Raw genomic sequence first — 11862 nt, forward strand, 5'->3', positions numbered from 1 at the left:
AAAAAAAAAAAAAAATTTGTTGCTACACTTGAGTCCATCACTTCTACCACTGTGCGAATCCATCTCATTGGGGTCTTCATCTTTTTCTCCAACCCTCCATTTACCAACATGATATCCTTCTACAGGTAATAGTCCCTACTGATAATATATCCAAACTATGAGAGATGAAGTCTGGCCATCCTGGCTTCCAGGGAGCACTCTAGCTGTACTTCTTCCAAGACAGATTTGTTTGTTCTTTTGGAATTCCATAGTCCTTTTAATATTCTCCTCCAATACCATAGCTCAAATGCATAATTTCTCCTTCAGTTTTCCTTATTCACTGTGCAACTTTCACATGCATAGGAGGTTATTGGAAATATCATATTGAAAATGTATGTAAACATTTAATTTGTATTTGGAAAAAGATATATATTTTCCCATAATTCTAAGGGTAATATTATTTAGTAGGAGTGTGGTTACTGTATAAGGCAAATACTGGACTGCTAACCACAAGGTCAGTGAATCTAATCTACCAGTTGGTCCTAGGAGAAAGATAAGGCTTTCTGTCATCCCAAAGATTTGCAGTATCAGAAACCTTATACAGAGTCAGTATAAGTCAGAACAGATGTGATGGCACTTAGCAGCAGCAACACTTAGTTTGTTGGAAGATAAACAAAAAATAATATAATATGTTAATGGGCATTTAATAAACTGATTAAATGCCCATTAACATACTATGTTATTAAAAGTATAGGTGATGTGTGATTAGACTGAAATTTGAGCCACTGAAAATCTTATGAATAAAATTGGATCAATGTTAGCCCCAGAATAATGAATAAGGAAATATTATAGCTCACACTTGAATATTGTCAGATATAATGACAAAGGATGAGCCCCTCGGGTTAAAAGAGACTCAAAATACAACTGTGGAAAGCTGCCTTCTCAAACTAGAGTTGACCATGATGATACAAATGGAGTAAAGCTTTTGAGACATTCATTTGAGTCATGATTCAAAATGAAAAGAAGCAGCTGTAAACATTCAATAATAGTTGTAATGTGTAATGTACAAAGTAGTAATCTGCAGAAATGTATTGTTCTTGATAGGTACTATTAGAAGACATTCAAAATATGGCTGAGTTAGGAGCTGTCTCCTCAAAGTAGAATAGAACATGATGACTCAAATGGAGTTAAACTTTTGGGATCTTCATTTGCTTATGAAGCATAACACAAATGAGAAGAAACTGCTGTAAAAAATCCATTAATAATTGGAAAATGGAATGTACAACTTATGAACATAGAAAACAGAAACTTGTCCAAATAAAATGGAACTCATATTCAATAATATTCTATGTACTAGTGAGTTGAAAATGGCATATACTGTCCATTTTGAGTTTGATATTTATATGGCTTACTATCCCCAAATAAGAAATTGAGGAAGAATGGGTCATATTCATTATCAAAAATAAAATTTTAAGATCTATCTTCAATTACAATGCAGTCAGTAATGGTATAATATACATTCAGTGAACACTACAAGGAATGCCCGTTAATAACACTATCGTTCAAATTTATGTACAACACTCTGAAGCCCATGAGGATGAAACTGAAGATTTCTATAAACTTATTTAGTCTGAAATTGATCAAGCATGCAATCAAGAAATAGTGATAATTATTGAGTATTGGAACTCAAAAGTTGGAAACAATGAGGCAGGATAAATGGTTGGAAAATATGGTGTTGGTGATATAAATGATGCTGGAGACGCGAAGATAGAGTTTTTTTTAAGACCAATGACTTATTTATTGCAAATATGTTTTTAAACATTAAAAAAAAAGAATATACGCACACATCTCTCCATATGGAAAATTGCACTTACTATAACTGTGGAAGGGATGGTGCAATGGGTTGATATTATGTGCAAAACAAAAGAGGAGGTAGACTATGAAACAGATAACGAATTGCTCACATGCAAGTTCAGGATGAAGAGGAAGAAATTTAAAACAAGTCCACAAGAACAAATATATAACCTTCAACATGTACCACTTTAATTTAGAGACAATCACAGAATGATGCATTAGACACTAATAACCAAATACCAAAAGAGTTGTAGGATGACATCAAAAACATAATAAGGGAATAAAGCAAAAGATCATCAAGAAGACAAAAATGAAAAAAAGACTAAACTGGTTCACAGTGAAGACTCAGAAACTTGTTTTCCAAAATAGAGATACAGCAAATGGAAGAAATGAGGTGTTAAAATAGTTGAACAGAAAATTCCAAGTGGTACCTCAAGAAGACAAAGCCAAGCATTATAATCAAAAGTACAAAGACCTGCATAGCCACAGAGGAGTAGAGCAGAGAGTGAAACATCCAGCTCATAGGAAAAGAGGGCATATGCACAAGAACATCTACACTTGCAAATAATACCAACTTGACCTGGCTTCAATGACTGGATGATCAGAGCTCAACTAGAAGAAGAAAGAAGAGGGGAAAAAAAAGACTCATCTTATACAATTTGATTAACTTTACCTACACCTATGGATGTAGTAGCTCAAAAGAGGAAACAAATCTTTACAGCAAGGATCATTCCCACCCCCTCCATACACAGAGTAGACAGGGATGGACAACTTGGGCATTTGCTACCCAAAATGGGGGGTGGGGCTTAAAAGATAAGAAGTGACTAGCTTACAAGCTTTCAAGAAGAAATCTAGATCCAGAGGGCATAGAGGAAGGTATGATCTACACTGAGTAGTATCCAATCTGTCTTTGTGGGGCTGATGAAAGGAAATGCGGATGGATCTCTTGTGATACAATAATGAATAATTGTTATCAGGACTGATAGTGAGGGTTGCAAATGTAAAGGTAGACATTTTGTAGCAAGGAGGGGGGGGTATTAACTTTGCAGTCTAGGAGCAGAGGTCCCTGGGACCATCAGGGGAGAAGAGTGGAGAGCGGGCCCCTACCCAGAGAAGGAGTGATGCCAGAAATAGTGGAAGAGACAATGACATGGACAGATGGAGTGGCTGGAGATTTTAGACCCAGAGAAGGAGGGGGGGCTGTGTGCTGACGACTGGGGGGAAGGCTTGCAGGGTATAACCTGTGATTGTTTGATGATACATGGAGGGGATTGCAACCATGGCAATAAAGCGATATGCAATAGGATGAATGTAAACCTAATGTTCTCCCATGTAAACTGAACTATCACATAATTCACAACAAAATATTTTTTTTTTAAAAAAAGTGCAAAGACCTAGATTTAGAAAACAAATGGAAAGAAAACTTTGAGCATTTCTCAAGTTGATAGAACTGGGGGGGGGGGGGCAGAAATATGAAAGCCTTGACTTTAAATATTGAAGGACTCTATGGACAAAATAGCATAGTGGTAATGAATCAGGTTGCGAACCTTAAGGTCAGCAGTTCGAAACTACCAGCTGGTCCACAGGAGAAAGATGAGAACTTCAAAGCAGTGAGATCTTCGAAGCAGCGAGATCTTCGAAGCAGCAGTGTCCTGGTGTGGTGCTGTGAGTTAATGCACCAGACTCCAAGGCTGTTTTAACTGCAAGGAGCCTCATCTCTCTCCTGCGGAGGACCTGGTGGATTCGAGCTGCTGACCGTGGGGTTCACAGCCATATTCTTAACTACTACACTACCAGGCCTTGCACCTTCAAGATGGTGGATCGGGTAGACATGTAGTGAGGAGCTCCCTCAACAACAACATGGAATACCAGGCCAAGAAGGCTCATGAGATGGTGTTGGAACTCTGAAACAAATATAAAGGTAAGTTTGGAGGATCGGAGGATCAGAGGGTTTACAGCTGGGGAATTTGCAGGAGAATCCAGAAATCCATAGTTTTCTGGATCAAGACACTCAGATGTTCCCGGGTCCACCATCTTGGGTGAGAATATCTTGACTGTATCAAGATTGATAGTACCAGGAGAGAACATCTTGATTGCATCTTGATTATTTCAGGATTGTATCAAGATTGATAATGAAATTTAAAGTAACAGTATCGACATAAAACCAAACAGCCACCACTCGTCTGTCTGTCGTGCTGTGGTGCATTGAGTGCTGTGGTTCTGAGGGCTCTGCCACCGGTATTTTAAATAACCAGCAGGCTCACCCATGATGGACAGGTTTCAGATGAGCTTCCAGACAAAGACAGACTAGGAAGAAAGAGTGATGAACAACTTACAAAACGATTGTCACTGAAAACTCTATGAATAGCAGAGAAATATGGTCAGAGACAGGACTGGAAGGTGGGAAGGCACTCAGAATGAGACTGGGAAAAAAAAAAAAAAAATGCCTCCTCAAAGTGGAGTTGACCATGATGACATGATTAGAGTTAAGCTTGGGGGAGAAAAGTGCACAGACCTTCATTTGCTGATGGGCCACAACTCAAAATGAAGAGAAACAGCTGTAAACATACATTGAAAATCAGAACATGGAACATACAAAGTATGAATATGGGAAAATTGGAAGTTGTCAAAAATGAAATGGAAGGCATCAACATCGATATCTTATATTAGTGAGCTGAAATGGACCAGTATTGGCTATTTTGAATCTGACAACCACATGGTTTACTATGCAGAGAATCACAATTTGAAAAGGAATGGTGTTGCATTCATTGTCAAAAAGAACATATCCAGATCAGTCATGAGGTACAATGCTGTAAGTGATAGGATAATGTCCATGCGCCTACAGGGAAGCCCAGTAATACCATTATTATTAATAATTATGCACCAACCACTAAAGTCAGTGAAGATGAAACAGAAGAATTCTACCAACTTCTTCAAACTGAAATTGATCAAACATGCAATCAAGATGTATTGCTCATTACTGGTGATTGGAATGCAAAGGTTGGGAGCAAAGAGGAAGAACCAGTAGTTGGAAATTTGGACTTGGTGGTAGAAATGATGCTAGAGAATGAATGACAGATTTCTGCAAAACAAATGATTTTGTTTATTTCAAATACCTTCTTTAAACAGAATAACAAATGACTATACACATGGACCTCACCAGATGGAATACATTGAAATAAAATTGAATACCTCTGTGGAAAGAGAAGATGGAAAAGCTCCATATCATCAGCGAAGACAAGGCCAGGGGCAGACTGTGGAACAGACCATCAATTACGCATATGCAAGTTCAAACTGAAGCTGAAGAAAATGAAAACAAGTCCACGATAACCAAAATATGACCTTGAATTTATCCCACCTGAATTTAGAGATCATCTGAAGAACAGATTTGGTACATTAAACACTAAAGACCAAAGACCAAAAGAGTTGTGGGATGACATCAAGAACATCATACACAAAGAGAGCAAAAAAGTCGCTAAGAATCCACGAAAGAAGGAAAAGTTCAAAATGGATGTCAGAAGAGACTCTGAAACTTGCTCTCCAGCATAGAGATGCTAAAGCAAATGGAAAAATTGAACAGGTCCAAGAGCTGAACAGAAAATTTCAAATAACAGCTCAAGAAGATAAAGCCAAATACTATAATAAAATATGCAAAGATTTGGAATTAGAAAACCAAAAAGGAAGAACATTTTCAGCATTTCTCAAGCTGGGTGAACTGAAGAAAAAATTAAAGCCTTGACTTTCGTTATTGAAAGATTCTCTGGCCAAATTATTGAATGATGCAGAATGCATCAAGAAAAGATGGAAGGAATACACAGAGTCATTATACCAAAAGGAAATCGTTAATGTTCCAACCATTTCAAGAGGTTCCATATGATCAAGAGCCAATGATACTCAGGGAAGAAGTCCAAAGTGCATTGAAGGAATTGGCAAAGAACAAGGCACCAGGAATTGATGGAATCAAAATTGAAATAGTTCAAGAAAGTGCGGTAGCACAAGAGGTACTCACTCATCTATGCCAAGAAATTTGGAAGACAACTATCTGACCGACTGATTGGAAGAGATCCATATTTGTGCCCATTCCAAAGAGAGGTGACCCAATGGAATGCAGAAATCATCTGACAATCTCTGCTATTTCAAGCAAGTAAAGTTTTGCTAAAGGTAATACAGAAATGGTTACAATCATACATTGACAGAGAAGTTCCAGAGGTTTAAGCTGGATTCAGAAGAGGCCGTGGAACAAGAGATATCATTGCTGATGTCCGGTGGATCTTGGCTGAAAGCAGAGAATATCAGAAAGATGTTTACCTATGCTTTATTGACTATGCAAAGGCTTTCGATTGTTTGGATCATGACAAGCTATGGACAACATTGTGAAATATGAGTATTCCAGAACACTTAATTGTATTTCTGAGGAATCTGTACCTAGACCAAGAAGCAGTTGTTCGAACAGAGCAGGGGAACACAGAATGTTTTAAAATTGGGAAAGGTGTGTGACAAGGTTGTGTTCTTTCACCATACTTATTCAACCTGTATGCTGAGCAAATAATACGAGAAGCTGGGTTCTATGAAGAAAAATGTGGCATCAGGATTGGAGGAAGACTCATTAACAACCTGTGATATGCAGATGATACAACCTTGCTTGCTGAAACTGAAGAGGACTTGAAACATTTACTGATGAAGATCAAAGAACACAGCCTTCGGTATGGATTGCATCTCAGTGTCAAGAAAGAAAAAAAAATCCTCACCACTGGACCAATATACAACATTCTTATCAACGGAGAAAAGATTGAAGTTTTCAAGGACTTCATTCTGCTTTGATCAACTATCAATGTTCGCGGAAGCAGCAGTCAAGAGATCAGACGACGTATTGCATTGGGCAAATCTGCTGCACAGGAACTTTTTTAAAATGTTGAAGAGCAGAGATGTCAGCTTGAAGATTAAGGTGCGCCTGACCCAAGCCATGGTATTTTCAATAGCCTCATATGGATGCAAAAGCTGGACAGTGAATAAGGAAGATCATAGAAGACTTGATGCCTTTGAATTGTGGTGTTTGAGGAGAATACTGAAAGTGCCATGAACTGCCAAAACAATCAATAGATATGTTTTGGAAGAGGTGCAGCCAGAGTGTTTCTTGGAGGCCAAGATGGCTAAGTTTCGACTCTCTTTCTTTGGACATATTGTCAGGAGGGAACAATCACTAGAGAAGGATGTCATGCTGGATAAGATGGAGGGTCAGAGAAAGAGAGAACGACTCCCAGCGAGATGGATCAGCCAGGTGGCATCATTGATGGTGTCAGGTGTGGCAGCGGTAGTGAGGTTTGCCCAGGATTGGACATTGTTTTGTTCTGCTATGCATGGGGTTGCTATGAGTCGGTTCCAACTCGATGGAACCTGACAACAACAACAAAAGATTTACAGTCTCAGAAACCCTTACATGGTCTCTATGAGTCGGAACTGAATCCATAGCACACAACAACAACATGGGCAAAATATTGAATGATGCAGAAAGCATCAACAGAAGATATAAGGAATACAGAGAGTAACAATGCCAACAACAAATAGTTAATATTCAACCATTTCAAGAGGTAGCATATGATCAAGACAATATGTCAGTTTGTCATACTGTGGTGGCTTTTGAATTGCTATGATTCTGGAAGATATGCCACAGGTGGTTTAAATACCAGCCATAAAACCCATAGTGGCCAGGTTATCAGCTGAGTTTCCAGAAGAAGATAGACTAGAAAGGAGAGACAAGACTTCTTCTGATTATTTAGTCACTGAAAACCTTATTAATAGCATACGGTCATCACCAGAATATTGCATATTGGGATGTGATGAAGGGCACCAGATTATTGTCAGTTACAGTTCCAGAAGATGAGCCTTTGAAGTTGGAAGGCACTCAAAATATGCCTGGGAAGAATTGCCCTCTCTTAGTGAAGTTGACCATGATGACACAAAGGAGTAGAGAGCCCTCGGTACATGCATTTGCTGATGGGGAGCAATTCAAAATGAGGAGTAATACTTGTAAACATCAATTAATAATCAGAGCATGGAATGTACAAAGTATGAATCTGGGAAAATTGGAAATTGCCGAAAATAAATGGAACAAGGTGAGGATGGACTGTTGCAAAGGGGTGAGGGTTACCCACCTCCGACACCCTGAGGCTCTTCAACTGAACCAGCTAGCCAGATCTTGTCACAGAGGTAGAAAGGTTTTCTCTGAGGACTGGCACCCTTGCAGCTCACATGTAGCTGTTGCTACTGGGGCCCATGCTACGGCAGTGCAGTCCGTGGAGTTCCCATAGATGCTGAAACCCATTAATCAGAAATCATCAAAATGCAATGGAATGTACTGTCTGTATCTGGGCTGGTACATCGAACACACTTGGAACTACCTAAATCTGCTCTTTTTGGATGCTGTCAAAACATAAAGAGACTATTAGTTTTGTATAATGCTAAATCCAAACTTGTGTTGGTATAAGGCTTGCAGAAGCAATGAATATACTTGTCTGCTTCCCAGTGTGTTCTAAAGGGAAGGAAGTCATTCAATGTTCAAATACCAATACTCAAGAGTCCTTCAACTTTAAACAATGAGAGCAAAATGTTTTATCCAAATGGGTTGTGTCATCGAATGCTACATCACAAGGAACTCCAACAGGAAAAACGGTAGAAGCTGATCCTTTACAAGGTAAATTAATTAGTCTTTATCAGAATGTTAAGTAAACATTTAGACAATACGGAAAAGTTTTGATTCCAGTACACCTAATAATTTCTGGTGTTTGGTTTGGGATATTTATTATACAGCCATAAAAGGAGTGAATGTCGTTCTTTTGCTAGAACTCATTGGGTTTCCAGACAGCGTAGTCAACTTCCTCAAAAATTTCCAGAGTGGAAATGCACTAAAAGTATATGCCTTGTTTAAGATTGCAACGCAGGCCCTATATACTGTGACTTTAGAAGGAACACCCTTCATTGTCAAGTATTTGTGAACTCATGGCTACATGTGAATACAGGACAGGATGTAAAAGACCAAGGAGCTTCTCACTGATACAATGGAAGAAAAAGGATAAACTCACTGAAAAACTACAAGAAGTCAAAGAAAAAGTTTCTTTAACCATGCAGATAAGGCAAACTGTTTCAGTAAATAGACTCTTCATCCTGAGTCTTCATCTTTTTGTAACTCACACTTTAATTGTATTCACTTCTCAGTGTGTAGACAAACTATTATAATCAAATTGCCTTTCTATAAAAACAACACAAAACAACTATGTACTAGTTAAAATTTACATTATGTGTGAATCAAGTTTACTTAAAATGAAGACATATGTATGTAATAAGATGTATTGGTTATATGTAAATGAAAAAAATAATCCTTTAAAAATTGACCCTTAAAATTGATTTTTACTGATGCTTGTTACAATAAAAAATGTTTAAGCACATGTATATGTCATAGTTCATTTTCAAAATTATATATTGGTGGTGAACATCTAGAACGTATAATTTTATTGTGCCCTCTTCAACTAATATTTCAGAGGAAAAGTAATTAACTTTAGTGATGAAATAATTTCAAGTATCTACTCAAGCTAGCAAGTTTCAATTGGATAAAGGTTTGTGAGACTTTTTTTTTTTTTTTTCTTCAACTACCCAGTACTATATCATCACTGTTGTAACTTCAGAGCTAATACTGTTTTCATTGTTGTTGTTGTTAAGTGCCGTCAAGTTGTTTTCACTTAAAGCAACCCTGTATAGGGTTCTAAGGCCTTAAGACTTCTCCAGAACAGAAAGCCTCATCTTTCTCCTGCAGAATGGCTGGTGGTTGACTTTTGGGTTTGCAGTTCTGTGCTTATTGTATGGAACCACTTGCACTCAAAGTATTGATTTCATTATGGGATATATTTTTAAATTGGAGCTACTTATTTTTCCATTAGATTGAAAGATCCTTGCTTGGGCATTTTACTTGCATGTTAGTAGTAAAACTATATATTAAATTATATTCTTTCTGAAGGAAATGCAATAGTTGTCAAATACGAAATTTGCCATAATTGCTCATGTATGTTTGAATGTGCATGTGCCTATTTTTATTCTAACTGCTCTACTTGGATTCTTACTCAATAATAGATATTTGGCAGAAACAGTGATCCATGTTTAGACTATCATTGTTATCAGTTATCTGGTACAGCAAAATAATACGACAGGCTGCCAAGAACAGCCCTGTCAGTTCTCTGCTATTGGACATGATTATGGTATCAAATACTAAGTGTGACAAAATTGAAAACATAGTTTAAAAAGAGGGTGCTTGTGTTTTATACATGTAATCATTATTTTGGAAATACTTCTCAAAATAAATAAATGAAAAATAAATGGAACGTGTAAATATTGATATGCTAGGCACTGTTGTTGTTGATGTCAAGTGCCATTGAGTCAGTTCCAACCCATAGTGACCCTATATAGGGTTGCTGAGGAGTGGCTGATGAGCTTGAACCACTGTCCTTGCAGTTCAAACTGACTTTGACTTTGCAGTCCAGAGCATTAACCCACAGCACTACACCAGGACTCTTTCTTAGGCATTAGTGAGCTAAATTTTACTCATGTTGGTCATTATTGAATCTAACAATCATATGGCTTACTATGCCAGAAATAAAAAAAATTGAGATGGAATGGTGCCCCATTCGTCATCAAAAACAACATACCAAGTCCACATGTCTGCTCATTGGAAGGGGGTTTGCACTGAGGGAAGCTGACCACTTGCCTTGATGGCTCCTTGGGGAAAGACTTGTTTGTTCTTGTAGTAGTCAATCAGACTGCCATTATTGTTTTTGGTTTTTCATGCTGGTCTTTCTTTCAAGAAGTATCTTCTGTTCTTCTAGCAGCTCTAGGTTGGTCTACTTGTCCTTTCAAGTGGAAATTTCTCACATCTGAAGATTCTGGATGAGGATCAGAATTCCACCTAAGGTCTTATGCAAAGCAAAGGCTCCACAGGAAGGCTCCTTCACTGGGCAAGTTCTAGTCCCAGTTTAGGTATTCTAATCAGATATAGGCTGAAGACAGACTTACAAGCTTTCTCTGTTCATGTTTCTGGCTATTCCTTTCTCTCCCCCTCAAGTGTCTATTTCACAATATTGATTTTGAAATCAATATTCAAAAGACAGCCAAGAATCTTAACATTATTTCCCTACTTTTACGCACTCAAACCATACCTCAATCCTTGTATCCCAGAGCTCTGTTGTGCTTACATTGTTATTTACCTCTGTCTTATTTAGCCCATGCAAACCTACCTAACTGTTCTCCCATCCACCGTGTTCTTCCTTACTGTTCCCCATTCTAGTGTATTGCCCCCCTCAGCCTCCAAACTATCCTGTGTCTATTCCCTACCCTGTGCTCAGGCTTACCCTCCCTCACCCATCCACCCCATATGCCCTGGTAACCACCCACAAATTTTTTTCCCACTTTTAGTGTGGGTAATTTTTCTTAATATTTTACAATAATGGTTCTATGAAGTATTTATCCTTTTGTGAGTGACTTCCCTCAGCATAATGTCCTCAAGTGTGGCAGTGGTAGTGAGGTTGGCCCAGGATCGGACATTGTCTCATTCTGCTGTTCATGCAGTCGCTATGTGTCGGTTCCAACTAGATGGCATCTGACAACAACAACAATTGTCCTCAAAGTTCATCCATGTTATAAGGTGGCTTGTAATTTTGCTATTCTTCAAGTTAGCATAATATTCCATTGTGTGTATGTACCAAAGTTTGTTTATCCATTCTTCCATTAATGGACACTTAGTGTCTCCATCTTTTTGTTATTGTAAACAGTGCTGCTAGCAACATTGGTGTGTATATATCTACTCATGTTAGGGCTCATATTTCATCTGGATAAATACCAAGTAGAAGAATTGCTGGATCATATCACAATTCTATTTCCAACTTTCTGAGGAAGTACTATATTGTTTTCCAGAGTACTTGGACCATTTTTCAATCCTACAAGCAATGTATGATGGTTCCAGTCTCACCACATCCTCACCAGCATTTA

The 11862-nt window shown here is 38.1% G+C and overlaps 1 pseudogene; it reads left to right on the forward strand.

Annotated features, from left to right (window-relative positions):
* The first annotated feature begins 8173 nt into the window (after nt 1-8173).
* LOC102811497 lies at nt 8174-9066 on the forward strand (annotated as a pseudogene).
* Nucleotides 9067-11862: the final 2796 nt, after the last annotated feature.

This window comes from Chrysochloris asiatica, unplaced genomic scaffold (genome assembly GCF_000296735.1).
Source record: "Chrysochloris asiatica unplaced genomic scaffold, ChrAsi1.0 scaffold00443, whole genome shotgun sequence".
NCBI lineage: Eukaryota > Metazoa > Chordata > Mammalia > Afrosoricida > Chrysochloridae > Chrysochloris > Chrysochloris asiatica.